Here is a 13,366-nt window from a genome sequence, read left to right on the forward strand (position 1 = left end):
ATCCCCCTAGCAATGAAAGCCAACATTCCATTGGCCTTCTTAATCACTTGCTGCACCTGCATACTAACCTTTTGAGTTTCGTGCACCAGGACCCCCAGATCCCTTTGTACTTCAGTACTTTCCAGTTTCTTGCCATTAAGATAATAACTTGCTCTACGATTTTTCCTGCCAAAGTGCATAACCTCACACTTTCCAGTATTGTATTCCATCTGCCAAATCTCTGCCCACTTACTTAGCCTGTCTATGTCCCCTTGCAGGTTTTTTATGTCCTCCTCACTCACTACTTCCCCTCCCATCTTAGTATCATCTGCAAACTTTGATATGTTACACTCGGTCCCCTCCTCCAAATCGTTAATATAGATTGTAAAGAGTTGGGGACCCAGCACTGACCCCTGCGGAACACCACTAGTTACTGATTGCCAGTCTGAGAATGAACCATTTATCCCAACTCTCTGCCTTCTGTTAGATAGCCAATCCTCTATCCATGCCAGAATATTACCCCCAATCCCATGATTTTTTATCTTAAGCAATAATCTTCTGTGTGGCACCTTGTCAAATGCCTTTTGGAAGTCTAAATACACTACGTCCACTGGTTCCCCTTTATCCACCCTATATGTTACTTCCTCAAAGAACTCCAACAAATTTGTCAAACATGACTTCCCCTTCATAAAACCATGCTGACTTTGTCCTGTTAAATTATGATTATCCAAATGTCCTGTTACTGTCGCCTTAATAATGGACTCCAAAATTTTACCTACCACAGATGTTAGGCTAACCGGTCTATAGTTTCCAGCCTTCTGTCTACTGCCCTTTTTAAATAAGGGTGTTACATTAGCAGTTTTCCAGTCTGCCGGGACATTTGCTGAGTCCAGGGAGTTTTGGAAAATTATTACCAATGCATCCACAATCCCTACCGCCACTTCCCTCAAGACCCTAGGATGTAAGCCATCCGGTCCAGGTGATTTATCCGCCTTGAGTCCCATTATTTTACCGAGTACCACTTCCTTAGTGATTTTGATCGTGTTTAGCTCCTCCCCCCCCATAGCCCCCTGTTTGTCCAGTGTTGGGATATTCTTAGTGTCCTCTACTGTAAAGACTGATACAAAATATTCAGTGCTTTTGCCATCTCCATATTTCCCACCATTAATTTCCCGGTCTCATCCTCTAAGGGACCAACATTTACTTTAGCCACCCTTTTTCTTTTTATATAACTATAAAAACTCTTCCTATCTGTTTTAATATTTTTTGCTAATTTACTTTCATAATCTATCTTCCCTTTCTTAATCAATCTTTTTGTTATTTTTTGCTGTCTTAAAGTTTTCCCAATCCTCTATCCTCCCACTAGATTTGGCTACCTTATATGCCCTTGTTTTTAGTCGAATACTATCCTTAATTTCTTTACTTAGCCACGGATGGCTGTCTTTTCTTTTACACCCTTTTCTTCTCAGTGGAATATATATTTTTTGGAAGTTGTAAAATAACTCCTTAAACGTACACCACTGATCATGTATCGTCTTACCCTTTAATCTATTTTCCCAATCCACTCTACTCAATTCCGCTCTCATACCTTCATAGTCTCCTTTATTCAAGCTTAGCATGCTTGTATGAGATCCAACCTTCTCACCCTCTAATTGAATATGGAATTCAACCATGTTATGGTCACTCATTCCAAGGGGATCCTTTACTGGGACATTTTTAATTAATCCTGTCTCGTTACACAGGACCAGATCTAAGGTTGCTTGCCCCCTGGTCGGTTCAGTTACATACTGCTCAAGAAACCCATCCCTAATACACTCAATGAACTCATCCTCAAGGCAGCCCTGCCCAATTTGATCTGTCCAATTAATATGATAGTTAAAATCCCCCATAATTATAGATGCTCCCTTATTACAAGCCTCAACTATTTCCTGATTGATACTCCGTCCAACAGAGTTGCAACTGTTCGGAGGCCTATAGACTACGCCCACTAGTGTTTTTTCCCCCTTATTATTCCTTATCTCCACCCAAACTGTTTCATTATCCTGATCTTTTGACCCAATATCATTTCTCTGTATTAGTGATTCCTTCCTTTATTAACATAGCCACCCCACCTCCCCTTCCTTCCTGCCTGCCTGTCCTTCCTGATCGTTAAATAACCTGGTATGTTTAATTCCCAGGCATTGTCACCCTGCAGCCATGTTTCTGTAATGGCCACAAGATCATACCCATATGTAGTTATTTGTGCCATTAACTCGTCTATTTTGTTACGAATGCTACGTGCATTCAGATAGAGAACTTTCAAATATGTTTTGTGACACTTAGTTCCTGCTTTTGCCCTTTTTATTACTTTACCTTTTACTCCATACCTTCTGCCTCTTCCTGACACGCTCTGGTTTTTAATTTCCCCACTGCTACGTAAGTCTATGACCTTCTCTGTTGTCAATTTTATTATTTGCTCTCTAGGAACCTCCCCCCCACTAGTTAGTTTAAAGCCCTCTCTACAGCCCTAGTTATATGATCCGCCAGGACTCTAGTCCCAGCACTGGCCAAGTGAAGCCCGTCCCAACGGAACAGCTCCCTCCTGCCCCAGTACTGGTGCCAGTGTCCCAGGAAGCAAAACCCATTTCTCCCACACCAGTCTTTGAGCCACGCATTTAACTCTCTAATTTTATTTGTCCCAGCCAAATTCGCTCGTGGCTCAGGTAATAATCCAGAGATTATTACCCTTGAGGTTCTGTTTTTTAATTTGACCCCGAGCTGCTCATACTCCTTTAACAGAACCGGCTTCCTAGTCCTATCTACGTCGTTTGTACCAACATGAACCACGACAACTGGATCCACCCCCTCCCACTGCAAGTTTCTTTCCAGCCCAGAGGAGATGTCCTTAACCCTGGCACCGGGTAGGCAACACAGCCTTCGGGACTCTCGCTCTCGGCTGCAGAGAACTCTATCTATCCCCCTAATAATACTATCCCCTACCACTACAACATTTCTATTTACTCCCCTATTGAATGGCCCCCCGTTCCACGGTGCTGTGGCCAGGTTGCTCATCCTCCCTGCAGTCCCTGCTCCTGTCCCCACAGGGAGTAAAAACCTCGAACCTGTTGGTCAAGAGCAAGGGCTGCGGCTCCTCCAGCTCTACCTCCTGGATCCCCGTACCTGCCTCACTCGTAGTCACACCGTTATGTCCCTGACCATGGGCTACATCTGAATTACTTAACTTCATAGGTGTGACCACCTCCTGATACACAGAGTCCAGGTACTTCTCCCCCTCCCTGATGTGTCGCAGTGTCTGAAGCTCAGACTCCAGCTCATCAACACGGAGCTGGAGTTCCTGTAGCAGCAGACACTTGTCACAGGCGTAATCACCGTGAGCCTCAATGGTGAAGGTGAACAAGATAAAAGATGATGTGCCTCAATGAATCCGAGACTCGATGTTAACGGAGCAAAGCAAGGCTGTTATTAACTCAAAGTAATACACATTGGAGAAGTGTCTCTCATCCAGAGATCTGCTGTACTGCCGTGAGACACGCTGGGGCTTGCTTAAGTAGGGGCCAGGTATGGGCGGAGCCCTACACACAATACAGGTAAGGAAATGAAACTGAAACTAAACTAAACACAGGGAATACAGTGCCTGATGAATGGCATATTTCATCACATTCACCCCTTCTACAGATTTAGTCTGTTCGGGGGTTTGATAGTTCTCTGTGACCGACGTAGCTGTTGTGGTGCCGCGGGTGTCCCCGGTGGCCTCCTGGGTCTCTGCCGGGGGCGCCGCCAGGGTTGTTGAAGGGGTAGTTGGTGGGGGCACCGTTAGTCGATGTTCTTCCGGGGGTGGTGAAAGGATAGTGGGTGGGTAAGAATTGCTGTGATCGTTGTTGTCGTGGTTGTTGTCGTTACCGGCTGGGGCGACGTCTTTTATGGACACGGTGTCCTCCCTTCCGTCGGCGTGCATACGCGTATTGGGGGTTGGCGTGGAGTAGGTGCACTGACTCCACGAGGGGGTCCGTCTTGTGGCCCCTCACATGCCTTCGTACAAATACCGGACCTGGGGTGGAGAGCCATGACGGCATGGATACGCCAGAGGTGGATTTCCGGGGAAAGACAAACATTCGTTCATGAGGCGTGGTATTAGTGGCAGTGCACAATAGCGACCGTATCGAATGGAGCACCTCTGGGAGGACTTCCTGCCAGCGGGAGATAGGGAGGCCCTTGGTCCTTAGAGCTAGAGTGACTGCTTTCCATACAGTCCTGTTCTCTCGCTCCACCTGGCCGTTACCCTGGGGGTTGTAGCTGGTGGTATGGCTCGTGGCGATCCCCCTGGACAGCATGTACTGGCGTAGCTCTTCACTCATGAAGGACGCCCCCCTATCCGTATGGATGTAGCTCGGCATACCGAACAGGCAGAACAGGCTGTTGAGGCATTTAATGACCGTGGCGCTGGTCATGTCTGGGCAGGGGAAGGCGAATGGGAAACGGGAGTATTCGTCCACAATGTTCAGGAAGTAAACATTGCGGTCGACTGACGGGAGGGGGCCCTTGAAATCTAAGCTGAGCCGCTCAAAGGGCCGTGTAGCTTTGATTAAGTGGGCTCTATCTGGGCAGTAGAACCGAGGCTTGCACTCAGCGCAAGTGCGGCAGTTCCTGGTCAGAGACCGAACTTCCTCAATCGAGTCGGGTAAGTTGCGGGACTTTATGAAGTGGAACAGCTGCGTGACCCCTGGGTGGCAGAGGTCGTTGTGGAGGGCCTGTAGCCGATGCCCGGTGGCGCTGGCACACATCCCTCGTGAGAGGGCGTCAGGGGATTCGTTAAGGGCCCCTGGCCGGTAAATGATGTCATACTCGAAGGTGGAGAGCTCGATCCGCCACCTAAGAATCTTATCATTTTTAATCTTCCCCCTCTGTTTATTATTGAACATAAACGCTACCGACCGCTGGTCGGTAAGTAGGGTGAAGCGTTTGCCGGCTAGGTAGTGCCGCCAGTGGCGCACTGCCTCCACGATGGCTTGGGCCTCCTTTTCCACGGAGGAGTGTCTGATCTCGGGCCCTTGGAGGGTCCTCGAGAAGAAAGCTACGGGCCGCCCCGCCTGGTTGAGGGTGGCCGCCAAGGCAAAGTCAGACACATCACTTTCCACTTGAAAGGGAGTGTTCTCGTCCACTGCCTGTAGCGTGGCCCGCTCAATATCCCGCTTAATGCTTTTGAAGGCGGTGTGGGCCTCAGCAGAGAGTGGAAAAGAGGATGCTTTCAAGAGGGGGCGGGCTTTGTCGGAGTAGTTGGGGACCCATTGGGCATAATAAGAAAATAACCCCAGGCACCTTTTCAGGGCTTTGGGAGTGTTGGGCAGGGGGAGCTCCCGTAGGGGGCGCAATCGGTCGGGGTCTGGTCCGATTTCCCCATTCTCCACCACGCTGCCTAGTATGCAGAGGCGCGTGGTGTTGTAAACGCACTTGTCCTCGTTGTAGGTGAGGTTGAGTTTTTGTGCGGTTTTCAGGAACCTCTCGAGGTTCGAGTCGTGATCCCGCTGGTTGTGACCGCAGATGGTGACGTTGTCGAGGTAGGGGAAGGTTGCCTGCAAGTGGTGGTCATCGACCATGCGGTCCATCTCCCTCTGGAAGACCGAGACCCCATTTGTCACCCCAAAGGGGACTCTGAGGAATTGGTAGAGGCGTCCGTTCGCCTCGAAGGCGGTGTACGGGCGGTCCTCTGGTCTGATAGGGAGCTGGTGGTACGCTGACTTGAGGTCGATGGTGAACACCCGGTATTGGGCGATTTGGTTCACCATCTCGGATATGCGGGGTAGCGGGTAGGCGTCTAGCTGGGTGTATAGATTAACCGTCTGGCTATAATCTATCACCATCCGCTTCTTCTCGCTACCCCTCACCACCACCACTTGGGCGCGCCACGGGCTGTTGCTGCGTTCAATAATGTGCTCCTTCAGGAGCCTGTCTACCTCGGTCGCGATAAACCACCTGTCCTCCCAGCTGTACCTCCTGCTTTTGGTCGCTATTGGCCGGCAGTTGGGAGTAAGGTTCGCGAATAGCGAAGGCGGCTTTACCTTCAGGGTAGCCAGACCGCACACTGTGAGGGGCGGCTGGGACCCACCGTAATTGAGCGTGATGCTTTGGTGGTGGCACTGGAAATCCAGGCCCAAGATCACGCTCGCACATAGATTCTTCATGATTAGTAATTTAAAATTATCGTATACAGTTCCGTTAACGGACAATTGTACCGCGCAGTAACCCATAATGGTCGATGTCTGGGTCTTATCAGCCATAGAGATGGTGCCCCGAGCAGGGACCACCGTTAGAGAGAGTTGTTGTGCTAGTTCAGGGTGGATAAAACTCTCCGTGCTTCCACTGTCAATTAAACATTTAACCCCGCACCCGTTTACCTCGATGTCCACCATTGATTTGGATAGCGGGTGCGGTCTGGTCTGGTTCACTGTGACCGATGCCACTGTAGGGCCCTGATCAAGACAAGATGGCGTCCACGCTGTCTGCTCACAAGATGGCGGACCCCACGAGGTCGGGCAAGATGGTGTCCAAGAGGGCCGCTCCCACGGCGCACACGCGGCGGTGGCGGGTTTTCCAGCGGGGTTCCCTCTGCACACCTTCCCGAAGTGCCCCTTCTTACCGCACTTAAAGCAGGTGGTGCCTTTCGCCGGGCACAGGTTTCTGATCTGCTTCGGCTGCCCGCAGAAGTAGCAGTTGGGGCCCCGACGCTTCACGGCTGTCGTAGGGCTTCTGGGGGGGGGGGGGGGAGAGCGGGGCCCCGACGGTGTCGGGCTGCCTGGCGGGGAAGATGCCTTCCAAGATGGCGGCGCCCTTGGTGCACACGTGGCAGCGTGGGCGGCGCGGGCCGAAGAGTAGGCGTCCGAGTTTCTCTGGGCCACATCCAGGGATCGCGCTGTGTCCACAGCCTGTTTCAGGTCCAATCCCATTTTTTCCAGTAGTCTCTGCCGGATGTAAGTGGAGCTGAGGCCTGCGATAAAGGCATCACGAACAAGCTCGTCAGTGTACACTGCGGTTTTTACATCTTGGCACTTGCAGTCTTTGCCAAGCATTTTCAGGGTGACTAGGAACTCATCCAGCGATTCTCCAGGTCGCTGTATGCGAGTAGCGAGCAGATGCCTAGCGTACACTTCGTTCGTAGGCTGCTGGTAATGCGCCTTTAGGATGTCGCAGGCGGCCGGGTACGTGTCGGCGTCTTGGATGAGGGGGTAAACCCGGTGGCTTACCCAATTCCGCAGGATTCCAAGTTTCATACTCTCAGCGTCCGTAGCGCCTGTGATGGCTGCGGAATTGTCCAGGAAGAATTCCATACACTTAAACCAGTGTCCGAATCGTGCCGATGCGTCCGAAGCATGCGGGTCCAAATCCAAATGTTCGGGTTTCAAGAGTTGGTCCATTGCGTTGAAAATTGAGTTAATAAAATTGATGTGCCTCAATGAATCCGAGACTCGACGTTAATGGAGCAAAGCAAGGCTGTTATTAACTCAAAGTAATACACATTGGAGAAGTGTCTCTCATCCAGAGATCTGCTGTACTGCTGTGAGACACGCTGGGGCTTGCTTAAGTAGGGGCCAGGTATGGGCGGAGCCCTACACACAATACAATACAGGTAAGGAAATGAAACTGAAACTAAACTAAACACAGGGAATACAGTGCCTGATGAATGGCATATTTCATCACAAAAGAGACCAACGGAAATGCCATCGGGAGAGAAAGAGCAGAACTTCTTCAAGGTGGGGCATTCCTGGAAGAGAAGTGGCAGTGAATTAAAACACTGCATCTAAAGCAAAATACTGCAAATGTTGGAAATCTGCAATAGAAACAGAAACTGCTGGAAACAGATGCTGCTTGACCTGCTGGGTGTTTCTGAAAAATTGTAACTTATCTTTCAAATATCACTTCAAGTTCATTAGCAAGATCTCTCTCCCCTCCCCCACTCTTTTGTCTTTGTTTCCCCATACCTCCTCTTCTATAGAGGTTTAGGAGGGGGAAGTGGAAAGGCCAGACCCGTTGCTGTTGTTGATAAATGTGCACGTCCAGATAGAGGTCAGGAGTGGGAGCGACGGCCAATATTCTGTCCCTAATCCAGAGATGCTGGAGGCAATTGCAGCTCCCCTTCCTCAGCCCCCTACTCAGATCAGCTAGCTCCGCACAGATCAGGGATCAAACCCAGGAGCCTGTCCTGTTCTTCAGGAAAAGAGGGAAATGTGAACAATTGGCAAGAAAACGAACACCTTAAGAAAATAAACACATCCGTTGATAAAGTTGTATTTCTGTACCAATAGGTAACACACACACATACACACATATGTGGAGACTTCAATTCTACTCCCCATCAAACATTAATCCTGGGAATAAAAAAATAGAATGCAATTTTATTTTGGTTGCTGAATTATTACCAACTAAAGTTGCCCTTTCCATGACTGTTAAAAAGTCTCTCCTGTGCACAGACATCCACTGAACAGTCCATCTCAATATTTTGATTTTTTTTTCCCCCATTACACTGCAAACATGTCGGGCGCGATCTTGCCAGCCCTGGGGAGGCGGGACTGCTGGGAAAATGGCAGAATCTGGGGGCAGGTGCCCATCCTGCCTCCGTGCCATCTTCCCGGGAGTCGGGTAGCCGACTCGCGCCGGGTCCCGTCTCCTGGAGGCGGGAAGGGGATTATAGCCACTTAGCTGCCTAACAGGTAGTTAACAGGCAGCTAACAGGATTATCCCCATTTTACCCACACAAGAGCGAGCTTCCCGAAGGCTGCGAACCCCGTCAGGGTCACCAAGGTGAGCAGTGGGTCTGCAAAACTGCGCTGTGAAGGTAAGTGATGGGTGTTATGTATTGTGTGTTCTATTGTGTGTTCTCCTCCCACCTGTGGTGGCGCTGTCACAGGAGATAAATGGTTGGGTGTTCTCTGTTAAGTTTTAGCTCTCTTTGTTCGGAACTTTCCAGAACTTCCTTTCCTTCCAATAAAGCACTTCATGTTTGAATCTCGAGTCCTAAATTGTGTCGAGGTAGAAAGGTACCGACACAAGTGGCAACGAGGAGCGGATGAATCTGCGTACATTACGGGTGCAGTGAGTAAACAGAATATTTAATTTGAAACGTGAGATGGCTACTATATTAGGAAACATCGGTGATTTTGATGAAAATGTGGAGCAATGGAGCGCATATACTGAACGTTTTGACTATTTTGTATTGGCGAATGCAGTGGCAAATGAAAAGGTCGTGCCTACCTTTTTGAGTGTAATCAGGCCGAAGACTTTCAATTTACTTTGCAGCCTCGTGCAGCCAGATAAGCCAGGAACTAAAACATATAAGCAACTAGTGGAAATTCTTGGAGCACATTTTTCACCAAAACCTCTGGTTATTGCTGAGAGATTTAGATTTCACAAACGGAATCAAGAGGAGGGGGAATCAGTGACGATGTTTATTGCTGCTTTAAAAAGGTTGTCGGAACACTGCCAGTTCAAGGAGGTGCTGAACGACACCATTAGAGACAGACTTGTGTGTGGTCTGCAAAATGCCTTCTTACTAAGGACAACCTTACTCTTGAAAAGGCCATTGAAGTTAGTGTCTCCATGGAGATGGCGGAAAAGGAGGCTCACCAGTTGAGTTCAACAGGGAGAGTTCACAAGGTGTCGTCTGAGCCTAAAGGTGCGCGGAACGGCACATGTTACCGTTGTGGGAAAACGGGCCATCACGCTAATGACTGCTGGTGTACGGAGCTGGAATGCCAAAATTGTGGCAAAAAGGGTCACATTGAACGCGCCTGTAGAGGTAAAAAAACAGACAGAGCTGGGAAGCATAATGTCTGTATTTGGACAAGAGAGGAAAAAGTGTGTTCATTCAGTGCAGTATGATGGAACAAGCAAAACAGAGGTGAGCGACACCTCTGAGGAGGAAGAGGTGCACATACTGACGGTTGCAGGTGGTTCAAATGGCTACTGGGCGTCACCACTGGTGGAGGGACAATCAGTGCGGATGGAGGTGGACACAGGCACGGCTGTGTCCCTTGTTTCAGACACTGTCTACAACTTACCCTTCAGCCAACAAACATTGTGCTAAAGACGTATACCGGCGAACCTGTGGCCATGAGAGGCGTCATTGAGGTGACAGTTAAATTGAACGGACAGACTGCAAAACTGCCACTATATGTGGTAAAGGGAAATTACCCATCGCTACTGGGACGTGCGTGGTTAGAGAAAATCATGCTGGACTGGCCTGCAGTCCGCATGATGTCAAAAGGGGAGTCAGGTCTGACTGCAGTGTTAAACAAACATGCAGAACTCTTCAATGGGGAACTTGGGAGCATGAAAAAGATCAGCGTGAGACTGGACATTAAACCTGACAGCAAGCCGAAGTTTCACAAAGCCCGACCTGTACCCTATGCAATTAGGCCAAAAGTTGAGGCTAACTTGGAGGCCTTAGTCGAGAATGGAGTCCTGGAGCCTGTGAGCGTGAGCAAATGGGCCACACCCATTGTTCCTGTCCTGAAAAAGGATGGATCTGTTCGAATCTGCGGGGATTTTAAAGTGACTATTAACCCGGTGCTGTCTGTGGAACAGTACCCTCTTCCGCTCATTGATGATCTTTTTACGGGCCTGGCCGGAGGGCAAAAGTTCAGCAAAATAGACTTATGCCAGGCTTATCTACAAATGCATGTCGATGACAAATCAAAGGAGCTGCTGACAATTGTGACACACAAGGGGCTATACAGGTACTGCCACCTTCCGTTTGGAATTACGTCGGCCCCTGCTCTATTCCAAAGGGCAATGGATCAGATTTTGAGTGGACTGCCAGGAGTCCAGTGCTACCTGGACGACATCCTTGTCACTGGGACAAATGAGGAGGATCATCTTCTGAACTTGGATGCGACACTACAACGACTGAAAGAGTATGGACTCAGAGTTCGTAAAGACAAATGTGAATTCTTTCAGTCTTCAGTTGAGTACCTGGGGCATGTGATTGACGCTATTGGCCTGCATAAGGCGCCGCCAAAGGTCAAGGCGATCGTGGAGGCCCCAGCACCCCAGAATGTGAGCCAGTTACGTTCATTTCTGGGGCTACTTAACTACTATGGGAAGTTTATTCCAGAATTAGCAACATTGCTGAAGCTGTTACATCAGTTGCTATGTCAAGGTAAAACATGGAAATGGACTGAACTGTGCAACGAAGCTTTCGCCCAAGCAAAGAAAGCATTGCTGAATTCGGAGGTCCTGACACACTTCAACCCAAAGCTACCCGTGCAGCTAGCATGTGATGCATCACCATATGGTGTGGGAGCAGTCATATCCCACATCATGCCTTCGGGTGAAGAGAAACCTGTCGCCTTCGCATCACGCACCTTGAACAAGGCTGAGAGTAACTATGCGCAGATCGAGCGCGAGGCCTTGGGAATCGTTTTTGGAATTCGAAAATGTCATCAGTACCTATTTGGGAGAAGGTTCACACTCCTGAAGGACCACCGTCCATTGACTTCAATCTTCGGGCCCCACACCGGAATTCCGTCTCTCGCTGCAAGCAGGATGCAAAGGCGGGCTTTACTGTTGTCAGGACACACATACGACATCAAATATCGCAAATCAGACTTGCACAGCAACGCAGACGGTCTCTCGAGGCTACCCTTGCCTGTTACTCCCCCAGAGCCTCGTCAGATAGACATCTTCTACTTTAGACAAGTGGAGGGAGCACTTGTCACTGCAGTTCAGGTGCGAAGGTACACCCGCAACGATCCAGTCGTATCTGAGGTAATGGACGATGTCATTCGAGGGAGAGCAATAGGAGATTCTCCTAGTTTGAAACCTTACGTTTCAAAAAGAAATGAGCTCTCCGTCCAGGCAGGTTGTCTTCTTTGGGGACGCCGTGTCATCATTCCGCCACCTCTGAGGGAACCTATACTGCAACAACTTCATACAGGCCACAGTGGGATGGTTCGGATGAAGGAAATGGCAAGAAGCTACTTCTGGTGGCCAGGTCTCGATGGGAATATTGAGGAGAAAGCCAAAACATATTCCCCATGTCAAAGGGTCCGGAATGTTCCACAGCTGGCAACCCTACACCCCTGAGATTGGCCTGCAGAAGTGTGGCAACGAGTACATGTGGACTTCGCCGGTCCTTTCGAAGGGAAGATTTTATGGTGGTTGTGGACGCTCGTAGCAAGTGGCCGGAGGTCGCTGTGATGAGGTCTACCACGGCAGAGAAAACAATTGAGAAACTTGGTGAGATGTTCAGCCGTTATGGCTCACCAGAACAACTCGTAAGTGACAACGGTCCACAATTTGTATCACAGGAGTTTGCAACCTTCCTGCATGTGAATGGTGTCCAACACATCAGGTCTGCACCCTATCATCCCTCTACTAACGGCCAGGCAGAAAGGTTTGTGCAAACTTTGAAGCATGCCTTGAAGGCATCGCAAGGTCAGGGCTCAATCCACCAACGTCTGAACAGCTTCCTGTTGTCCTACAGGAACGAGCCGCATGCCACAACCAAAACTTCCCCCGCTTCGCTCATGATGAAGAGGCAGTTGCGGACAAGTTTTGACTTACTCAAACCTCCAAGGGCAGAACAGGTTGTCCATTGTCAACAACAAGCTCAAGTTGAAAAGAGAGAGAAAAGAGCCAAGGAGAGACGGTTTCATCCGGGAGAGCACGTCCTAGCTCGAAACTAAAACACTGGACCGAAATGGGTTCCTGCTACGGTGATCGCGCAGACGGGCCCTGTGTCTTACACGGTTGAGACTGCTGAGGACGTCGTCTGGAGAAGACACACAGATCAACTGTTGCTAGGAGCAGAGACAGCCACAGCGGCTCCAACAGCTGGTTGGCCTGAACTGTTTGCGGATGATACCGCAAACCAGCATCCTTTGCCACAGTGCTCTTCTCCAACACAGGAAGTCAAAGAGACTGTTCCACCTGTGCAAACTCCTGACTTTCGACTGACACAGGCACCTTCTCCATCCAGGCCTGTGTCAATGCCTACTGCTGTGGAAGCCAGCGATGACCGCCGGTATCCTGTCAGAGAGCGGCGGCCTCCAAGACGCTTGGATCTGTAGGCTTAGTGACTTACCCACAAGACTGGGGCAGAATAAACCCCAGGGTAAAGTCAGGGTTTGAGGCAGTCTACCTCTACCCTAGGTTCGTTGAGTGCATTGAAAGTAACTTACCTGTTGAGGAATAAAGTGGACCTTCCATTTAAGAGGGGAGGAAATGTTATGTATTGTGTGTTCTCCTCCCACCTGTGGTGGCGCTGTCACAGGAGATAAATGGTTGGGTGTTCTCTGTTAAGTTTTAGCTCTCTTTGTTCGGAACTTTCCAGAACTTCCTTTCCTTCCAATAAAGCACTTCATGTTTGAATCTCTGAGTCCTAAATTGTGTCTAG

The 13,366-nt window shown here is 49.5% G+C and overlaps 1 protein-coding gene across 3 annotated transcripts in view; it reads left to right on the plus strand.

The window, feature by feature from the left end:
• Positions 1-13,366, plus strand: part of scg5 (secretogranin V) — a 53,933-nt gene that overhangs the window by 12,329 nt on the left and 28,238 nt on the right. The window lies entirely within an intron of this gene.

This window comes from Somniosus microcephalus, chromosome 1, assembly GCF_052327205.1.
Source record: "Somniosus microcephalus isolate GS21.2 chromosome 1, FLI_Smic_1.0, whole genome shotgun sequence".
Classification (NCBI taxonomy): domain Eukaryota; kingdom Metazoa; phylum Chordata; class Chondrichthyes; order Squaliformes; family Somniosidae; genus Somniosus; species Somniosus microcephalus.